At 36.5% G+C, this 22,648-nt stretch overlaps 1 protein-coding gene and 1 long non-coding RNA gene across 5 annotated transcripts in view; one reads left to right on the plus strand and one right to left on the minus strand.

Moving 5' to 3' along the window:
• baiap3 (BAI1 associated protein 3) overlaps positions 1–15,176 on the plus strand; it is a 138,390-nt gene extending 123,214 nt beyond the window's left edge. For all 4 annotated transcript variants that reach the window (XM_087245066.1, XM_087245065.1, XM_087245068.1 and 1 more), the window contains exons 31-34: positions 1,452–1,572; positions 5,485–5,608; positions 5,698–5,903; positions 14,982–15,176. The gene's annotated coding sequence lies outside the window, so the exon portion shown is untranslated. The remainder of the gene's footprint in view (positions 1–1,451; positions 1,573–5,484; positions 5,609–5,697; positions 5,904–14,981) is intronic.
• On the minus strand, positions 14,915–19,546 carry LOC147846013 (uncharacterized). Its single transcript, XR_015481143.1, has 3 exons — positions 18,477–19,546; positions 15,131–15,191; positions 14,915–15,049 (listed from the first exon to the last, which is right to left on the minus strand). It is a non-coding gene; the product is annotated as an uncharacterized LOC147846013 (long non-coding RNA).
• Between the last annotated feature and the right edge of the window lie 3,102 nt (positions 19,547–22,648).

The following is a 22,648-nucleotide window of genomic DNA, read 5'->3' on the forward strand; positions in this document are numbered from 1 at the left end:
TGACTGGATTTTGTAGTCCATAAATGGCAGATTTGTAGTCTATTAGCGTGAACTGTGGGTATAATAATTTTTGATTTTTCACTGTGAGTTACGTCTAATTTTTTCCCTCAGAAATGTCATTAACAATTATGCATTACTTAATGATTGTGTATGAACTAATTAGTAGTTATTAAGATTGTTACATGTGTTTGGGCAAAAATGACATGGATAATAATTTATCACATAATTTTTCTTATTTCACCACAAAATTAAACAAAAGGGGTTTTAATTTCCGACTGTTATGATTGTTTTGCAATCTTTGAAAAGTTTTTCACTGTGACCTAATGGTTTTATGACAATAAAACTAGATTTTCTTCTGAAATTAAAAAAATGTGCTATGTCAGCAGTATTACAGTTGGATGTATGTCAGTAATATTAGTTCTACACAATTTTTTCACCAAACATAAATATGAAAATTAATTGGAGGACTGCTAATCTAATAAGAGTTATACATTAGCATAATTACAAACTCAAAATATATTTCCCTGATGCACTGCAGGTTTGAATGTGCTTATATGTCAAGAAAACAATGCCACAGAGCAAATCAAGTCATAATTGTTTTAAAATAGGCTTTATATTTATTGCAAAAAGCAAACAATTTCTACTTACATAATCCAAAATGAACTGTGAACATGTTTTTGAGAGATTCAAGCACAGTTATATGATCCACACATGCATCATTGTTGATGTTAGCATGTTGCTAAGCTAATCATTCAACTTTAATAACTAACAGACAAAAGAGCAACATGTAAAATGTTTATTATATTTATGTATGTATTTATTTGAGCAATTGTTGTCGCATAGAATGATGTAAAATGTCATATTTTTTTTTTCCCAAAAAGCCCTATTAATAAGCTAACTAAGTAGGGATTTCGGGCAAGCTTAATAGCTTTACAGGTTTCAAAAAAAGTTTCTGGAGAGCCGCAGCTCTGCACAGTTTAGCTTTAACCCTAATTAAACACACCTAATCAAACTAATTGAGTCCTTTAAGCTTGTTTAAAACCTCCAGGTAAGAATATTGAAGCAGGGTTGGAACTAAACTGTGCAGGGCTGCGGCCCTCCAGGAACTGAGTTTGACACCTCTGCTTTACTTCATCAGGAGCATAGCAAATGAAAGCCTGACTACTTTGTGGTGTCATCCTGGTAACATAAATGAACGCCTTCAGATTGAATTGAAGCCAGCATTATCTAAAATCACCTCATACATGAAAAAATACACGCTGAGTTTACAAATTGTTCAGTCTCAGAAAGTAGCATCATTTTCCTACTTATGTATAATTTGACACAATCTTCAAACCATTGGAGGAGGGGGGAGAGTCTGTGGTGCCCTTACTCTGACAAAATGTGTTATTTGTCTTGTGTATTATGTGCTATAGATGATAATCTTTAACATATGCACATTTGCTTTACAGAGAATCCTAAAGCACAGTCGCTTTGGTCGTATCAGTGTGAAATGTTACTACGATGCCCCTGAGCAAAGACTCACCGTGGAGATACTGCATGCAGCTGATCTCATAGCCCTGGATGCTAACGGTAAACCTGGTTCAATTTATTTGCGCAACACTGTGTTTGTGTAGTGTTTATGTTTATTTATTTAGGCATGCTCCCTTTATTTTATATTTACCACTGCACATATATCTTTACATTTAAAGGGCCATGAAACCCCCTCGTTTCAGCAGGGTGTTTTCACACCTCCACTTTGGAAAAAGTCAGAAAAGTGGGGGTGTCCAGCTCTGTTTAGGGGGGAGTGTCGGAGGAACTAATGTGGGAGGGTGTGGGAGTGTCTATTTGGGCACGCGCGAGTTTCAGTCAAAATACACACACAGGAGAAAGAGATGGTGTTTAACCTACATGGACATCTGTAGTGGAATTATTTGCCAAATTATTAACTGGTGGACTTTAACTGCAGTTTGGCTCTTTCATTCAGGGAATTCATTCATGTCCCTCGCGACAAACGCGATATTTGATTCGAGGATCTGCTCTAAGCGTGTATTTTTCATGCAATGTTTGATACCGCACGGCGAATGACAGAAAAAAAACTCCGCATTTCCCGGAAACTTAGACGCACACGGCAGGTAACGTCAGAAAGCCTCATGTGTTATTCCGGTCACGAAATGCGGTGCTAACATGTTTGCCCTCAGTGCAATAGTTAACTTAATTCGATACGAACAAACTGAATAAACAAAGAGCACTGGTCGCTCACTTACCAAATCTGTAGAGACAGGTCAATCACCAGCAACTAGAGCCGCGTCTGAAGAGAAGACTACATCCGGAATCCGGATTTCAGCGTTTGCAGATGAGAACAGCTCTCAGGTAAACAATAATCCTCCTTAGACACGTAAGTTATTGTTGTCGCGCGTCGCGTACACTGTTAATCCACACATGAGTCTGAGCTCTCACAGAGAGAAAATGAAAACGAAACTTAATGGCAGCAAACTGTAAAAGCAACACTTCACGCTTGTTTTGCCAACACAACGTGGCGTCTCTGTGGTGTAAAGACGGTGACACTAATGAATATTAATGAAGTTGCACAATAGAGCGCGCTGATTGGTTTGAACCAAGCCTTACTCATGCATTAATGCATCACACTGTAAGAGGTAATAAGACACACTCTGGCACAGACGTCCAGTCTGCACGCTGGAATACACGCTATTATGTCATGACCGTGACGCAGCTTCAAAAATTCGTTTCAAACAGGAAGTACGAATTTGCTTGAAATAACGCAAAAACAACCAATTTACACTTTTTAGTGAAATATAGGTGTCCTAATAGTGTTTTTAGCAGTGTGGGACACATATACGACTGTCAATAGCTCAAAAAATGTGTTTTGGTGTTTCGTGACCCTTTAAAGAGATAGTTCATCCAAAACTGATAATGCTGTCATCCTTTCCTCACTCTTCACTTAGGTTTTAAACCTGATTGACTTTCTTTCTTCTGTTGAACACAAAAGATGATATTTTGAAGAAAACTGCACACCTGTAACCAACAGCATTTGTTTTTTTTATCCTGCTATGGATGTCAATGCTATGCAGATTTCTTCAAAATATCTTCAAAAAAGTTTAAAACCACTTGAGGGTGTGTAAATAGTAAGTACATTTTTGAGAGCGGTCTGGATGCAGACTCTGAGCAGTTTCAAGCTGAGCTGCATGCAATACTTTTAATGCGCACACCTAACCCCACCCCTAACCCTACTTCTCACAGTGACATCACCATTGAGTGCATTGGCTCTGAGGCTATCTCTAAGATATGCAGTTTCAGCTTGCAAATCTAAGTCTGCATCCAGATACTACTGGAATCTTTTTGGGGGTAGGGGTGAACTATGCCTTTAATATTTTATATCTTATTATATATCATAATGATTATTATAATTAAAAAAAAAACTTATTACATTATACATTATATTTTTGTTTTGCATAAAGGCATTTTACACTATTTAAAGTGTTATTTTATTTAAATGAGTTTAGACTAAGGGTGTCCAAAAACGGTCCTTGAGGGGGGTGTCCTACTTATTTTATTTCCAACCCAATTAGTCACACCTGAACAAGCTAATCAAGCTCTTTTTAGGTACTAGAAAATTCCAGCCAGGCATGTTAAAGTAAGTTGGAGCTAAACTATGCAGGACAGTAGAGCTGAAGATCTTTGCCCGAACCTGATGGGTTTGGGTGGGTTCGGATTTGATTTCTATTTATTTTAGACGGGGTCGGGTCGGGCTGGGCTTGCGCAGTAGGTAAATGAATAGTCATGTGATGCATTTCAATTAGCCCGAGAAAGTAATCAAATAGTTAGTTACAACATTAAAATCCATCCCTGCAAAGGTGAAACAAATGATGACGGAGAAGTTAAAAAGAGCAAATTTTTACTGCGGTCAATCCAGCCACCAGTTCAATGAGAACGGTCATTCTAGCTGTTAAGGGATTTCGGCGGTCGCTCATACACTGCGTATTATGTTAAAGCACTAAACAGCAAACTGACAGGTGAAAAGACGAGGTCACTCGCTACATTGAAACTGCTGCCATGGAAAATTAGATGGACGTTCCTGGCTGGTAAAAGATGAACAAACAATCCTACCCAAAACTTGCAAAATTAGACTTGCAGAACTATGCATCACGGCCTGTAGCAGAAGCAGCAGTGAAAGGGTGTTCGGTGCTGCTGGACGCACCATCCTGAGCGCAGGACTGCGCTAAAGCCAGTGGATTCAATAATGTTCCTCCACAAAAACACCTAGCCAAATCTTGGTGAGTAAAGGGTTTTTAAATTATAAATAAATATCAATTAAGCCATAAAATCATAATGTAGACAGAGTATACAGGCTAAGGTTGGCATTAGGCTATTCTTTTATTATTCAGCTTCACCGTCGCCTTAAGACCAGATTGTGAAGAGAAGTGGCGAAACAAGTCTCGCAAAGCCTTTATCTTAATTTCGTTATTGCCAAATACCCGTCATAATTTTGAATTTATTTTAATTACATTTGTTAGGAAAGACTTATTTTCATTGGTGTGTCGGCCAATTTAAAGGCTAAGTGTGTGTACCTAGGCCTATTTAGAGTGCTGAGATGTTACTATGTTAAAGAGGACATATGCTATTTATTTGTTCCAACTTCCAAGTGGCCTTTAGCCTTCATTTGTTACAAATAAATTATGTTAAAACATATAAATGACTCTTGTAAATGTTCTAGAAAAAAAAGCAAAAGAGCTGTGTGCATGTGCACATTTGAATAATGTCTGGCTATGAACGGGTTCGGGCTTTTAAAAAGCTGTCAATCAAAATGTACCTAATTTAAAAATTAGTTTACTATTTTCGCAACGTCGCAGCAAAACATCAGCATATAGTACTAATGTCTCATTCACACTAACAGCGACTTTGTAGCTGCCTGTGTGTCTGAGTGGTGACCTCCTGCAAACGTTCTACAGCAAGGAGAATACAACCAGCCTCTAAGCAAGCTGAGAGAGGATCACATAAGCTCTGCTGATGGTCTTATTATCTGTCGCTCAAGAAAGTTGCTCTTTATTTGCATAAAGTTAAAGGATTCTTCGGATTCTTCAAATCTACTATTGACTTACAATGACAATGTTCAGTATTTAAAATGTAAAGGATAGTGATGACATTTCAATATTTCTATCCTGAATTGCAATTGGCTTTCCTAACACCTTTATATTTCAACTATTCAGAGTGGCATTGCATTGCACTATAGTATAGGCCTCAAACTAAATTCCTGGAGAGCTGCAGCTTTGCAAAGTTTTGCTCCAACCCTAATCAAACCCAACTGATCCAACTAATCAAAATGTTAAAGACTACTTGAGATTATTAAGCAGGTGTGAGCTGGAGGTGGTTGAAGCTAAACTATGCAGAGCTGCGGCTCTCCAGGAATCCAGTTTGAGACCACTGCACTATAGTCTTTTGCTGTTTTTCGTTATTAAATTTGTCTTCAAACGTCTGCTTTCCCAGGCCTCAGCGACCCATTTGTCATCGTGGAGCTGTGTCCTCACCATCTGTTCCCCACTGCTCGCAGTCAGCGCACCCAAGTAAAGCTCAAAACCCTGCACCCTGTTTTTGATGAGCTTTTTTACTTGTGAGTACCAGATCGTCTGCCTTCCTGAAAACTTGCTATTTAGTCCCAGCACCCCAAACAGCCCTTTGACCCCGTTTGCTTCTTCACAGTCACGTCAGCCCAGAGCAGTACAGGCACAGGTGTGCTTGTCTGACCTTCACTGTGATGGACTATGATTGGTTATCCACTAATGATTTCGCTGGCGAGGCGGTGGCTCCACTGAGTGACTTTTGCTGGCCGGGCAGACCGAGTGCCACACCTGCCGGAAAGACCCTTCAACCCGTCATCCTGCACTTATCCCGTCAAAAACCAAGCGGTATGCTAATCTGCCCTTTTTATTATATTCCTCCTTTCAAGAGTCCACACTTAGCTGATGATTGATTATAAAGCTTGTTTGGCATGCTGTCCCACGAGAGAGCCCTGAGCTCTCTCCAGTTTGCAAGGCGAGAGGGGAGTTTGAGCTCGAGAACACCCCTGCTGTAGGTGCTAATGAACAAATAGCGATTACTCTTAAGAGATAACTACTAGGAGCATGTCTATGGTGCTGATTTGGATTAGCAAATTAACTTAAGATGCTTGTTTTTGAATGGTGGGAGGAAACCGGGGAACCCGGAGGAAACCCACGTGAGCACGGGGAAAACGTGTAAATGTCGGCTGGCTTGGTAAGGATTAGAACCAGTGATGTTCTTGCTGAGAGGCAACAGTGCTAACCACTGGACTACCATGCCACCCATCTAGGAAAGGAGGAGGAGTAGGGGTAGAAGGGGAGATTCTTCCAAATAAAGATGGCTGTCATATGGAACTTAGGGTATTTATAGTTAAGCAATCATAAGCATGTGGTCCTCTCAAAATTAGTTGATAAATAAGCTTCACTTATGCCGTACTCACACTAGGTGCAGTTGCCTCGAACTGGGCCAAAGCACGCTTGTCCTCCCTCCCGTCTCCCCCGACGGCCCGCGCTCACACCACAAACGGGCTTACGTCATCGCTGCTGCGCTGTTCAGTGAGAAGCGCTCTTTCACTCAGCAGCACAGTGGAGATTTCTCTAGTCGTTTGATATGCCATCAAATATTTCGCAAAACAGTCCTTAGGGATGCGGGGACATGCAGTCAGATATTTCGCTGAACAGATCCGCCGCTTTTGGCGCTCAAAAACAATCATAATGCTCCTGTGCTGCAGGAATGAGGAGGTCTGCTGAAGGCACGCAGCTGTCGTGCTGTGAGGAGTTCTCGTCTTTAATAAACTACGGCAGTTTGCGTTCACTGAACAGTAAGAATGATTAATAAATCCATATGAAACAGCCCCTCAAAAAGTCACGTCTTGCTTTCAGTTTCAGGCTTTGGCGCGTTTTGCACTCACACACAAGTGTACCGCGCCAAAGCCCAAGTGAACTGCGCTCAGCCACACCTCTTCCAACCGGGCCAGGGCCGGCCAAGTGAACCGTGCTTGAGCCAGATTCAGTGCACTCACACTTCTCAAACGATCCGGGAAACGGGCCTGGGCACGGTACGTATGGCATATTGTGAGTAGGCCCTTAGAGTAGTCACAAAATCGCCTTTAAATCAGGACTATTCTGCTTCTGGAGACCCAATGTACCTCGCTGTAGAGTTTATATCAAGCCTTGTCTGTAATTTTCTAGGGATCCTGAAGAGTTTTATTAGCTGGATTAGATGTGTTTGATTAGGGTTGACGCTGGTGGTACCTTCAAGTCCTTCTGGGAAATGTCTACTTATGATATGATTACGCCAGTCAAGTGATTTCTATCTGAATAAAATGGATGTGTTAGGACTTATAAAATCAGGGAAAAAAAATAGGAAATAGTTTTACTTACACAATCTGTGGTACCGCTATAAAGAAGAGTCTGAATGTAAATGTGCTGTGCTGTAGATTTATTTATTTATTTATTTTTTTGCATTAACATTAGCCTTCTTGTCTCGCAAACCAATCAGTTATAAACCGGCATCAACACACATAAGAAAACAAATGTAATCTGTATAGTTAGCCTTCACAATTACATCTTACCATGGTACGTTTAAAAGGTAACTAATATTAAATAATACACATTAATACACATTAAAGTTCATCCAAAAATTCTGCCATCATTTTACTCCTTCTCCAATAGTATCTATCTTGTTTTAAACACAAGCACAGATATGCTGAAGAATGTTAGGAAAAAAAAAACAGTCATTGACTATGTTTCCATCCAAGATGTGAAATAGATTTATGCGCAAAACTGAAACATCACATAAAACATTTGTGAATAAAGAACCATTTCCATTTAATGAGTCAAAGCCAAAATCGTCACCTCCTGATTAACCAGTACAAAATTTATTTATTAATTTTCCTTCGGCTTAGTTCGTTTATTTATTAGGAGTCACCACAGCAGAATAAACTCATCCAACTTATCCAGCATGTTTTACACATCAAATGCCCTTCCAGCTGCAACCCAGTTCTGGGAAACATTCGTACACTCTAATTCACACACATATACTGCCAATTTAGTTTATTCAATTCACGGAAAGATCATGTCTTTGGACTTGTGTGGGGAACCGGAGCACCCGGAGGAAACACACACTGAAGACAGGAAAAACATGCTAACTCCATGCAGAAATGCCAACTAATCCAGTTGGGACTCAAACCAGTGACCTTCTTGTTGTAAGGTGACAGTGCTAACCCCTGAGCCAACATATTGCCCACCCGTACAAAATAATAAAAAGAAAAAAAAATGCTGCACTAGGTCACTTTGGACCTTTTTTCTTATATGATGAATAGTTTGTGTCTGAGAAGATGATGAAGAGGACATGCAATGAATGTCACAACTGGATTTTGGAAGAGCACGACTGCTTTTTGAGAGTGCACTTAAGACAGTTGTGTGAAATAATAATACCAAACCACTGTGATTATGTACTTTGCCTGGGGGAATTGACCAGAAACAACATTTCCGATGTTTTAGAAAGCTGTTGGTTTGCTGGTTTGTCCATTAATGCCATCCTATCGTGCCCATTTTTGAGTGAGCATCTAATGATCTGTTAAAACAAAATCACATGATTTTTTTTGATGTGCATGCTGGAATTTATTATGTTGTTTTATTTATTTTCATCATAGTCTCTGCACAATTTTTCTTATCGAAAAAAAAGTTTATCTTAGTTTTGCATATACATTTTTATACACATTTCCAAAATGAATGCACTCTTGACTATTCTAGTATTTTTTGTGCAATATTCCAAAATATACTTCCATAGCATATTTTGTTCTTACTATGGTTGTAAATAGCTGCTTTAAAATTTGTTTATTGTTCAACAGGAGAAAGCTAATTTATTCTATCTAAAAATCTAGAACCACTTACTGCACTAAATGAACTGCACAGGCACTATTGAATGGGAAACCAACTAGAGAATGACACCTTTACCAACAAAATGTTCTGAAAAAGCACTTCACACATTGATTTCTGCTGCAGGATTCAAATGGAACAACATGAAAGCATGGATCCATTGGGTCATTCAACTGTGTGATGCTATCGTGTCAATATGGGCTATTAAATTGGTAGTCACTGTACATAAATGTGACTTGATTTAATAATGCTCAGTTTTACACATTGATTTTTAAATTGTCACACCACTGGAAGTCAAATCATCATTATCAAAAGTCTTAAGGTTGGGAGAATAATTAGATTTCATGTCAGTACATTGTCAGTTGAGGGAATTAGACATAAAGTGTTAGCAGATATTAAAAGCTTAGTTTACCTAAATATTTTCAGAACACAAATTAAGATATTTTAGATCAAATCTGAGTGCTCTCTCATCCCCATATACAGCAATGGTCTTGTAATGTTTAAAGTTCAAACATTGTCAAAATGTTACCTCAGTGGTTCAACTGTAATCATGCAAGGGTAATTCTTCAACTACAGACATTTTTAAGTCCTTTGATCATATATCCAAAAATATACATAAAATGTTGTCAAAATCATTCAGTGCTTTAGGATTCTCTGTAACAAAAGTTTTCACCTTGTTGCACACCCAGAGTCTTAAACTTCAACAATGAAAATAACATTTTAAAATATTATTTATCTAGTATCTATTAATGTATCTCTAATAAGCACTAGTGAAATAATTTTAATATTTTATATTTAATGTGAGACTATTATCAATAATATTTTTTATACAAATTAAGCTGTCATACAGTATCAGTGTCATTTCCGCCACAACGCTGCAATGTCGCTTTAAAACATTTGTGTGAAAGATTATTTAGGTGGTTTCTATGAAAATGAATAGTGTTATTTCAGAACATGTTTAAGATGGAGGGAATTTAAATTTTTATCAACAGCACTTGAAGAAAAATCAAGGTTAATATTTCTTGATAAGGAAATACATTTATTCTACGTCATTTCCAAACATGCTGTACCTTCAAAGATGTTTTTAAAAACCAAACAAAATTAAGTTAAATAAGAGTGTTTTGTATACATGAAAGGCTAGTATCAATTCAAAGCTAATCGGTGCTATTTTTTTATTTTTTGACAATAAACTGTTGAAATGTCATTTCCACCACTGCCATTTCCATCACCACACACATTAAAAAAATATATATTTAAAAAGTTCTCATCACACATTAAAAGTGTATTCACAGTGTATAAGTTCATGCTCTATTTAATAAAAAAATTCTGTTTATTTATTTTCTAATAAACTCTTTACCAAATTAATATTCAATTTTAGAGTGTGACCAACACAATCTCACAGCAATTCGTAACTTTTTGATTTAGTGGCTAATTCGTATGAATTCGTACGATCTAGCTCGTACAATTTTGTACGATTTGCTCATCCCCCAATGACGGTTGGTTTTAGGGGTGGGGTTAGGTGCCACGCCTCCTTTTTAAAATCGTAAAATTTCATACGACTGAACTCGTACGAATTTTTACAAATTAGCCAATAAACTGGCAAAACGTAAAATACTTACCTTTTCTCGTGAGATCAGGCTGGTGTGACAGGTGTTCAATTCATCATACAACTATCTTACTTCACTGACAAATGTATAATTGTGTATATATATATATATATATATATATTGTGGAAAGATACAAAAAATGATCTTAGACAATGTTTGACTGCCGTAATTTATTTAATTTTGAAATAAGCTGTATATTGAGATGTGGTGAAAATGACATTTGTTCAGTTCATGATGGAAAATGTTTCTCTTTTAATCTAAGTTTGTCCTCTTACAAATCTTAAAACTAGTCAAATTGTTTAAACTTATGAGGCTATGTTACGTAATTTTTTTTTACTCAACTTCACAAGGCTAAAAGTGCCGTAGTTGAAAAATTGCCCACAAATGTTTTGACAATGTTTTTGGTTCCTCCTCCTGGACTTTGAATGTCTCAAGACTGTTGCTGTTTATAGAGGATAAAAAAGCTCTTTGAATTTTTCTGGAATATCTTAAATTGTGTTTAAAAGATGAACAAAGGTCTAGGGTGACTGAAATGACATGAGGGTGAATAATTAATAACATAATTTTCCTATTTGGCTGAACTAACCCTTTAAGCATACAAACTACTAGAGCCATGTACACACTGATATGCTTTTGTTTAAAAACACATTTTTTTTTGTTTTTATTGTGACCTTCCATCCTGCTTCTTTAGATAATGAAAATGTATCTTTTAAAAACGCTCTTTGAAGTAAATTTGAAAGTGCCATTTTTGAGCTGTAGTGGACTGTAAAAATGGAAAATTCGAAAACGATGACACATTTTAGTCATGTGACCAATTAAGCTAATGTGGTTGACGACATTGTAAAGGAGATGTTTTGACTTATTAATCTCAGTTTGTACATGCTCCTTATTGCCTCTCTTCTATGGACACAGAATTGGCCTGTTTCCATTGAGACGTACAGTACGGTACAGTATGGGTCGGTACGGGTCACATTTATCAAGCTTGCATTTCCACTGTCAAAAGGGTACCCTTTTGGTGGGCGTGGTGTACGACAGAAAGTTTTAGACAACGTCATTTTTACTTGAGGAAATGTCCCAGTAACTCGTACGGGTCGTTCACATATGATATCAGAAGCACTTCTCACAAAACATATACTTTATTCACATATATACTTGTGTATAAATGTTTATTACTAACTTTTCTATGAACATAATTTGATTATAACTGCAGACCAATGATCTGCGAAATAGCCTACTGTAATGTCTACAATTATATAAAATAAATAAATAAAAAAATGCAACATATATGAACACATACAGCCCCTTACAGTCTCCTATGTGTTACCAATTAAAGAAAAAATACAAACACAGCATACATTTAGTGCTTATTTGCGTTCAAAAACAACACAAAATAGTCCAGTCAGTGCAAACCTCTCATTTGTGACTTTATTATTTACCAGAACATGTAACCTCTTGTTCGAAAGTAATTCTGTCATTCTAAATTCAGATCAGTCCAAAAGATGATGATAATAGTTAAACATGGCAGTTTGTTCATGTTTTAGGTTGCAGAAGCATGATTTGCTAGTTTTTTTCTGGCTTTTCCTTTGTTTTTTCATGCTTCTCTCGCATTTGTTCTTTTTCCTGAATCAATTGGAGATCAGAGTGCTTCAATGATCATGCGCATTATCAATATTGGCTCAAGAAGTTTATTTCAAATATAGACGCGCACGCGAGCTCTCTGGAGAAAGCGAAACCGCTCACACTTTTAGACGGGCTATTTACAACAACTGGACACAGCAGATTTTGTTCTTTTTGGCTTTGTGGCTGTTCATCAAGACGACACTTAGGTTTGTTTGAGCTCGGGTCATCCATTCCCCTAGCTTCCGTGAGTGACGTTTCTCTGCAAACCAATAGCATTCAGCTGCGTATCTAACTCCGTCTTTTGGTACCCTTTTTTTCATGCTAGGTACCCTTTGCAGAGGGTGACCAAAAAGTAATATATTACGGTTGGCTTTTAGGTACCCTTTGACAGTGGAAACGGCCATAAAAGCATACCGAACAGTACCATACCACTCAGTGGAAATGGGCCAAATGTTTACTGGGAGCTGCTGTTCAGCATTGGAAACAGATAGCAGTTTCAACATTTTGCAGCAATGGTTAAAAAAAACAAAAAGAAAATAATACGTCCATGCACAGTACATGAACAAACGTGTTTTCAATTGTTTTAGTGTGGATGATAGAAATAAGAGAAGTTTATTTATAAACTAATTTCAAGAGTATCACATGATTATGATTGACCACAGCTGGTTCCGCTTTAGCTATAACACATGATTCCCCATCATCAACATCTGATGATTCCTAAGTCAACGTAAATAACCAGAGTTTCTTACCTCAGGTATCTTTGTCTTGAAGAATCCCCCCTTCCATCCCTACTCTGACTCCCTTTTCCTCATTAGGGTGGCACGGTGGCCCACTGGTTAGCACTATTGACTCAAAGCAAGAATGTCACTGGGTCAAGTTCTTACAAGGCCAGTCAATGTTTCTATGCAAAGTTTACATGTTCTCTCAGTGCTCGCATGGGTTTCTTCCCATCGTCCAAAGACATTGACCAAACCAAATTGGCACCACAGATGCACTCTTAAGCTGGATTTCTACTTTCACCTGGTGCCGCATCGTACACCTCCATTGACTGCACGCGCTCCTCACGAAACAGACGAGGCTTTTATACTTGCTGCGTTTGCCATTGTGATATTCTTTAAAATGACAGGGGGCAGTGAAAAAGAAACCCACCGTAAAGTCAGACAGATAAACAGAGAATTAGAAAGTTTCCAGAACCATGTCATATCATTAATATCCAATATTTTTAATAAATTGTTTTTATTATTTTTATAAATTAATTCAATGATTATAAAGATTTTTATAACCATTCAAGATTTTTTAAAATTAAAGTTTGATGCATCACTTTGCAGTGATGATGGAGCAAGAAGGTCGCTGGTTAGAGCCTCGGCTGGGTAAGTTGGCGTTTCTGTGTGGAGTTTGCATGTTCTCCCTGCGATCGTGTGGGTTTCCTCCGGGTGCTCCGGTTTCCCCCACAGTCCAAAGACATGCGGTACAGGTGAATTGGGTAGGCTAAATTGTATGTAGTGCACGAGTATGAGTGATGTTTCCCAGAGATGGGTTGCAGCTGAAAGGGCATCCGCTGCGTAAAACATATGCTGGATAAGTTGGTGGTTTATTCCACTGTGGCGACCCCTGATAAATAAGGGACTAAGCTGAAAAGAAAATGAATGAATAAATATCAAAGAAATAATTTGTTCCTTAATTATGGTTTAGTAACAATTAAATTGTTTTGTAATTCTAAATCGTAACATATACATCCGTGTAAAAGCTATGACTGGTGGAAAAACATATTCTGTAATTGTGTACCTGGGTATCCACTTTTGCCATGGTCTCTTTTGGCTTTAACATACTTATCCCTCAGGTTTTTCCGAACTTTTTAACAGTAAAAAAACTTTCCTCCTTTCCCACGGCTGTTGTAATGTCTAGCCAAAAATGACTGATCATCTGGTTATCTCTATGATCTGTTTCAGACAAAATCTCTTCAAAGTGATTCACATTCAACTCAAGTCAAATACGGCGCCTCGCTCACTCTTCGCTCCTGTCTCAAAAAAAAAAAAAAAAAATCATGCGCTTCGCCGGCAGAAATCATGTCGCGTGCACCCAAAGTGAACCTCCGCAAACTCCGCGATGACGTCACATTTGCAGCGCGCACTCAGGTGAACTAATGTATGCATCGGGTATAAACCAGGCTTCAGTCAGCAGTATATCTCTCCATAACAATCTCTAATTTGTCGTTAGCCATAAATAACTCCCCTCTTGCCCTGCAAACAGGAGGAGGTCCTGGATTCAAGGATCTTCTGAGCTCAGGGCTCTCTCCCGGGACAGCATGCCAGGCACGCTTTATAATTAATCATCAGCATCAGCAGTGGACATGGAGCAATTTTAGACAAAAACACTGTTAAATAGCCTAATACCAAATACACCTTATACTGTGAGGTCTGCTAGTTGGCATTGTAACAAAAATAAATACTTCAATCAACAGAAAGACTGCAAAAGATCATGAAACATTTTAATAACAATGCCAATCATAAGTAAACATAAGCACAAATGGCGCAAAGTTACTATCCAGGAACTTGAATAATGCATAATATTACAGTAGATTTGAAATGTGACTATAGTTACAATGACACTACTGATCATTCCAAGTTTCAAAGAGAGCCTGAAAGAATAGCGCTGCTAAGATTTCATTGTTTTGTCAGCATCGCTTGGTGCTTGGTGTGTGTTGCAGCCTGTCCTCTTGAAAGGATTTCCAATTACACGTGTCATTCCCTATCGAGAGGTCTGCCACCTCAACATTATTGTTGTGTCCGCTCTGATGGATTCATTTCTGACTCTTGTTTGTTCTTTTTTTACACAGAGAAGCCCATCATGAAGATGCTGGAGGCAAGAATGGGAGACAGAGAGGCTCAAGAGTTTGTGCGCAAGCTGAAAGAGATCGAGAAGTCAATGGAGGAAGAGTAATGTGTCCAATGTAGTGCACGTATTTCTGATGGTGGTCTTTTTTACCTGTTGTACTATGTTCACTCTTCAAATGCAAACACTTTTAAATGTATTTTTCACTGTTGTCCTTAAGAAAAAGAAAAAAAAAAGTTTAAAGATCAGTATTTTATCACTGTTCAGCACTCTACATGTGCTGTTTTGATGTCGAAGCCCTCTCTGGTGGAGCTTATTGTTCATAGATTTTAGTAGTAGAAGGGTCTATTTTGAAAGAAAGATTTCTCAGTTGAATTGAATTCAGATCCGTATATTAGCGCTAGATTATGACTTGAACTTGAACTTTGAAATAAGCAGAAGTTTACTTAAGGAATTTCAATTAATGCTACAAATGAAACAGAATCTCTGCACACGAGGCAGTTTAGCAAGGCCACGTACACAATGCAGATAAATATGATTCACTGCAAAAACATATTTCTTAATCAGTACTAAATTTGTTATTAAATATTATCAGAGAACATACGAAGAGTTCAGATGCTAAAACCTCTAAGTTGAAATTGTCTTCTAAAATAAGCATTTTTCTGAGAATCCTTTTGTTTATGTTCACTTATCTCACATTAAAGACAATAAAAAAATGACATATTAATTGACATAAAAGGGAAATTACTCAACTTATACATAGAAGCTTTTGAAAATGCTAATTTTAGAGGAAAAATTCCGATCGCACTTAGAGGTTTTCGCATCTGATCTCTTTATATCTTAAATGTTAAGGTTATCTGACTCACCCCAGAGGACATTTTATTGGCATATACAGGGTTAACAAATTGGTGTGCAAAGATATCTTTGTTACTTTACACTTTAGGGATGTTTTATATAACTTATAGTTTATAAATAATCTCCCTACCCCAAAATGTACACCGAGAAGCATACACTATTATTTATTTATTTATTTACTTATTTATTTATTTATTTATTTATTTATTAGTTTTTAGTTAGTTTTGTTTTGATCTAAACATGGTAACATTTGTGACATACTTATATGATTTTAAAATAAGTGTTTTTAATTTTGATATAAGTGTAATTGTTTTGATGTTAAACTATATCTTATTAATAGTATCAATATTGTGCTACTCAATATATATTTATTCAGTATGCTCAATATATTTAGTATTATATTATTAAATATATATTTATATTAATTTATTAAATGATAGACCCTTCAATAAATGGAAAGCTTAATATTTGAAGCATTTATTTGAAACAGAATTTTTTATGAATATTTATTCATTATTTTTGCATTCTTGAATAACAGTATTAATCTCTTTACAAAAAAATTATTATTATGTGTGTCATGCTGCTTAGTATTCTTTATGGAAATATTTATTTATTTATTTATTTATTTATTTATTTATTTATTTATATATTTATTTATTTATTATTGATGGATTAGATAGAGTAGGAAAACTCAAAATCATTTCTTTATTTAACTAAAAACTATTTATTTATTAATGTTAATTTAATAATGAATTATTTTACATATGTTTTTATTGATTTATAGGATAATGAGTAGAAAAGTCAAAAGCATTTAATTATTTATTTATTTATTAGTATTAATGAAGATTTATAGAATGAGTAGAGAGGTCAAAAACATTTATGTAATTAAAACACAAGATTTATTCATTTATTTATTCATTTTTATTTATTAATCATTATTAAAGAATAAGATGATGAGTAGAAAGTCAAAAACATTTATTTATTTAATTAAAAACAGCATTTATTTATTGTTATTGATGGATTATATAATGAGTAGAAAGGTCAAATCCATTTATTAACTTAATTAAAAACAGCATTTATTTCTTTATTTATTTGTTTATTTATTGATTGATTTATTAATTAGTGAAAAGAAAAATCAAAAGCATTCATTAATGTATTTATTGATGAATTAGATAATAGTGGAAAGCATTATGTTTAATAAAAAAAAACACATTAATTTCTTTATTATTCATGAGTTAGATAATGAGTAGAAAGGTTGAAACATTTATTTATTTAATAAAAAACAACATGCATTTGTTCATTTATGTATTATAATTATTATTATTGATGAATTTAGATAATCAATAGAAAGGTCAAAAGTATTTATTTATTTATTTTATTTAAAAGTGTATCTATTCATTTATTTACTTGTTTATTAAATATTTGTTATTGCTGAATTAGATATTCAATAAAAAGGTCAAAATCATTTATTTATTTAGTTAAAAAGGCATAATTTATTTATTTATTTATTGATGAATTAGATAATAAGTAGAAAGGTCATAAACATTTATTTAATTAAAAACAGCATTTATTTGTTTACTTGTTTTATTTATTTATTTACTATTATTGATAAATTAGATAATCAGTAGAAATGTAAAAAGCATTTATTTATTTAGTTAAAAGCATTTATTTATTTATTTATTTATTTATTTATTTATTTACTTATTTATTTATTTATTTTAAATTACTAAAGAAAATTATACTGACCCCAAACTTTTCATAACCATTGCTAAAAATGAATAGGTCAAAACTGTGCAAAAAGTTATACAAACATTCAAAACAGCATTCCAAATTAATTCACAAACTAACCCATAAACGACCCCTCAAGTTAATCCTTAAAATCAATCTCACAACTCAAATATCATTTTCACCATGAGCTCTAATATTTCCTCAGTCATTTTTTTTTTTTTTTAACCAGCCGAACAGTTGCTATGGTTATCTCTTCACCGATCCTCAAAAGATTGACTCCTGTATTCAGTACACATGAAAGCTTCACTGCCGGATTTAAACAAACTTTGCCGTGTGTACGTGGCCTACATGTAGCGAGAAAGGCAACAGAATTTTGATGACTTTTTCATGTAATCACACAGCAGAGCCAATACAATAACATCTACCTGGTTATTGTTCAAAGGCGCTCGCTCTTATCAAGGAAAATACTTTCAGAAAAGTCCTTTATCTTAAACTGTGAATGTTCAGTATTCGTCCTTGAATCACACTGGATTGTGTTGAGATTTTATCGTAGCATTTCTGTGAGATGTTGTCTATCCTAAAGAATGTATTTGTTTATGCCAAGTGGTTCTTCGATTTACGGGTTTAGTGTTCAAATGGTTCTCTTCTCTTGTATTTTTCTTTGCCAAATGACTTGTTTTTATTGCCACTATATGATTAGGAGAGCAAAAAAAATAGGACTTTTTCCGCATTTCAAAGGCTTTTCACCACTACGCATTGAATGTCTGGCTACTTCTGTGTTGCAGGCAGGTACACCGTAAGGTTTTATTGCATTTATGAACTCTTAACATTATTTTCCCAGCTGTACATTACCAATAGCTCTCAGCGGGCTACTTCCTGTTTAGCTATTATAACTTCAGCCTGCTACTTTACTCACCAGCATCTCTCCCTCTCTCTTCTTCTTCTGACCTTCACACTTCTCATGTGCTGTTCACCTCCTGCTGAGTGAAAGCCACCAGAAATGAGCCACTCGCAAACGAATGAAGGCCAAAGCCTGCTGAAACACGCCGCAAACACTGATATTACTGCGCCCCTTCAAACATGCTCAAGAATGTGATACTGTCAGCAACTCTCCGTCTCTTTTGTGACTCCAGTAATGGTGTATATGGTGTGCGTGTGTGTGTGTGTGTGTGCATGCACGTGTGTGGCTGCGTGCACTTTGAATTCAATAAAGAGATTCCAACTATTAGAAATTACGATATGTTTGTGTTGGAAATGTGGTGACTAGGAGTAACCTTCATTTCAATGAGGAGGTTACGTAATGTGTACATTGGATGCAGCTGACTACACTAAATGTGACAACACCATCGAGTATAGCAAGTGTGAAGACTGATTTCACTTGGCTGCCATTTTAAAGGTTCAAGACACCCTATTTTTTATTATCATTTTAACAGATTTGTGTGTTGAGCATCAGGCTTTTGTCTGCTAATTTCAGGTTTCAAATTATTTTTGGGGCAAGATCAAAATCGATGACGTAGCGCAAATCTGCTAGTGGAGTGATGTCGCGTCGGTTTCTCATTATTATTCATAGCGAAGTTTTCTTGTCCTATGAGAAAACCCTGCTTCTTAATTATTTATAAGAGCATGTGTTTTCCGAAAGCAGACAGACCTGACAAAGCTGTGAGACCCACTGACTGGGTAAGACAGCGTCCGCGCTTGGCACGGGTCATATGTTATTTTGTGTGCTTTGTAAATAGTGGGTCGGCTCGTGTGAGGAAGTATCATACTGACTGATCACGATGGATATGGAAAAAACTGAACTTCAAAAACATTATTTTCCATTTGACTAAAGACAAGGCGTAGGTAAATAATCAGGAAATGTTTTATCGAGAGATTTAACATAATGATTTTAATGTTGTCGCCGTCCGTTAACGGAATGCCGAAATGTTACTCGCTCGTAACAACTTCATTACGGCTTTTGTGTGTGTGTGTAATGTTGGAACAGATTGTTGTCGAAATCGTAGGTTTGTTTGAATATTCACAATTTACGTATCTTTTGTAGCAAGAAGAAATAAAGCAATACTCACGTCTCCTCGGTCGTTGATGAATGAGACGACGGCTTGTTGAAATTTAAACTGATTCAGCTGTGACCAGTAAATGTTGTACAGTGGTTGTCCACGCCACCTAAGCACAACCTAAAGTATGCGGCCCTCGTAATGTTTAAATGGCAACCTTATGACATCGTTGTGACAACGTTTAGCAACAACGTAGAATCCTCAACCTTTTTGCAAGGTTGGTACAATGTTGTAGGAAGGTGGCTACGTTGAGGCAACGTTGTGTGTTTGTTGGGTTACCCCTCGTTTTGAGTGTGAAGAGATGGGGTATCCCAATTCTCTTTAACTTGAAGTCGTAGGGCTAAGGGAAAGGGGTAGATACCCCTTCAAACGAAGATTTTTCAGGACCACACTCAAAACCAAGTGGTAAGAAAATTTTCCAGCTTTTGTCTTTTATCAGTTGAGTTTGTTACCATTCAGACACATCGCCTATATCTGTGCTACACTAAATGTGACAATATAAAAGAGTATAGCAAGTGTATAGACTGATTTCACACCGCCGCCATTTTAAAAGCGAAATTGAGGCTGCAGTGGGAAGAAACCCTGGAGTCCCACAGAAACGTTGTGTACCTGCCTTTAAATCTTATCAGCAAAGAGAGAGTGACACAAATGTATAATTTTACCGCCTTCAGAGTGACCCCGAAGGTTTTTTTTTGAATAGATAGTGAAAATAAAAAGGGATATCAGACCTCTCAAAATTAGTTTGTAAAACTTCACTTAACTCAGGGGTGTCCAAACTCAGTCCTGGAGGGCCGGTGTCCTGCTGAGTTTAGTTTCAACTTTCTTCAACACACCAGCCAGGACATTTCTAGTATATCTTATAAGAGCTTGATTAGCTGGTTCAGGTGTGTTTAATTAGGGTTGGAGCTAAAATCTTCAGGACATCGGCCCTCCAGGACCGAGTTTTGACACCCTTGACTGAACTCATCGGTCTCAAACTTAATTCCTGGAGGGCCGCAGCGCTGCAGTTTTGCTCCAGCCCTAATCAGACACACCTGATCCAACTAATCAAGGCCTTCAGCACTCTTAAACACCTTGATTAGTTGGATCAGGTGTATTTGAATAGGGTTGGAGCAAAACTGTGCAGAGCTGCGGTCCTCCAGGAAGTTTGAGACCTATGACTTAACTGAATGATATTAAAGTGATCCTATACTTGCGGGTTTCTCCCCACTGCAGCCTTGCTTTCTTTTTTTAAAATGGCAGCCACATGAAATAGACGTATAATTAGACTGGAAATCATTTTACTGTATGAGTTTTGTTGTTACTCCAGTGTAGATTGAGTATCTCATTATAAGGGTTTTTATTGTCTGTAGGCAGGCTGCATAAGGTTCGTCACTTACTGATATATTTTTGCCACATATCAGAAAGATAAATGGAATTTGCTGCAGTAAGAAAAGCCACTGTGGGCCTTTTGTGTTTGATAATATATTACGTGTGCTTCAGAAGATGAAATGCTATGAATAGTGGATTTTTGGGACTCTATTGGATTTCAGCCCAGTTCTGGCAGATAATAATACCGAACAACTTTGATGACAGACTTTGGCTAAGAGATTTTATAATAACCCAAACCACATCTTTGATGTTTTACAATGTGCTCAGTCTGCTCATTTGTCCAATAATGCTGTCCCATTGTGCCCCTTTTTATCATCACATGATCTGTTAAAACAAAATCACGTAAATTTTTGGGATGTGCTTGCTTGAACTTATTCTGTAAATGTATTTGAGTTGTAGTTTATGCGCATATTTTCTTATCGGATGAAAAGTTGATCCAACTCACTTGTGTGCATTCGTTTTTATGTGCATTTTCAACATTTCTCCACATCTTTGTATTTCCACTATGCAGTAGCATATTTCAAAATGCACATACAAATAAGTGAAAGCAAACATCGCTAGTGTTGAGGCCAATTTATACTTCTGCATCAAGTGCACACAGTAGGTCCAGCATAATAACCTCTGAAGAAAAATGTAACATGTCGCAACAACGTGGGGCACAAGGTCTGTGATTTGTTGTCTTGGTATTGCTGGTGGCCAGAGGGCTTAACAAGTCTTAAGTTTATATGGAGAACACCAACCTGATTTCACCAAGCAGGACATGTTCCTTTATCAACATCTATGTTGATCCTGGAACAACATTCAAATCAACTAATCGGAATTAAGGAATATGTTTACAGTTTGTTAAGTTAGGCTTATGGTTAGGTTTATGCACTTCTACATGATTGTTATTCAACTAATATTCTCCTCTGGAAATAATTTAGTTATGCTTTGGTTTAGGGGAAGGGATTAGCTATGGATTACATTTTTGAATAAAAATGATGCTCCAGGGCTCGGTTTTTCAAAAGGTTTAACCCCGATAAAACTGGTCCGGATTTAGTAATCCTTTTTTTTTGCGATCTGTGATCACGTATTCCAGCTTACTTTTTGAGCCAGTTTTTCAAAGCAACATCGGATTGGATTAATCAGGTCAAACAGGATAGGAAATCACAAAGTAGAACTATAGATATGTAAAGAGATACTAGTAGAAAAGCCAGTGTGGTGTCAATATAACTTATAAATAACAAAACAAAACAAGCATTTGAAAAAAAAAAATAAAAACGAGAAAAACCCACCCTATCCTCCTCCAGCAGTCCGCTCATCTGAGACCTACAACACAAACGCTGTACATTGAGGATATTTATAACAAGTTTAAAATATAGATATAATGAATAATAAAAAAAAGACTTAATGTCAAAACCTCCACAATAATTCCAGACTTCCTCATCTGATGTGGAGAGACCAGCTTGTCTGAATGCAGCTTTTAGGAGGCGGATCTCAAGTCAAGCTTTGGTTTGCTGCAGTTTGGTCAGTCAGTTGTTCTTCTGCCAGACGAAGCTGTGCTTCTGCCCTTTCAATCACTTTTTGCAATTGTTGAAAGTTATTTAAAAATTTAGTGATTGCCAATCTTTTTATTTTTCGGTTGTTTTCGGGTGTAATCATTGCATGCATCACTAATAAATAT

The sequence above is a fragment of the Danio rerio genome, chromosome 3, assembly GCF_052040795.2.
Source record: "Danio rerio strain M-AB ecotype USA chromosome 3, GRCz13ab, whole genome shotgun sequence".
Lineage (NCBI taxonomy): Eukaryota > Metazoa > Chordata > Actinopteri > Cypriniformes > Danionidae > Danio > Danio rerio.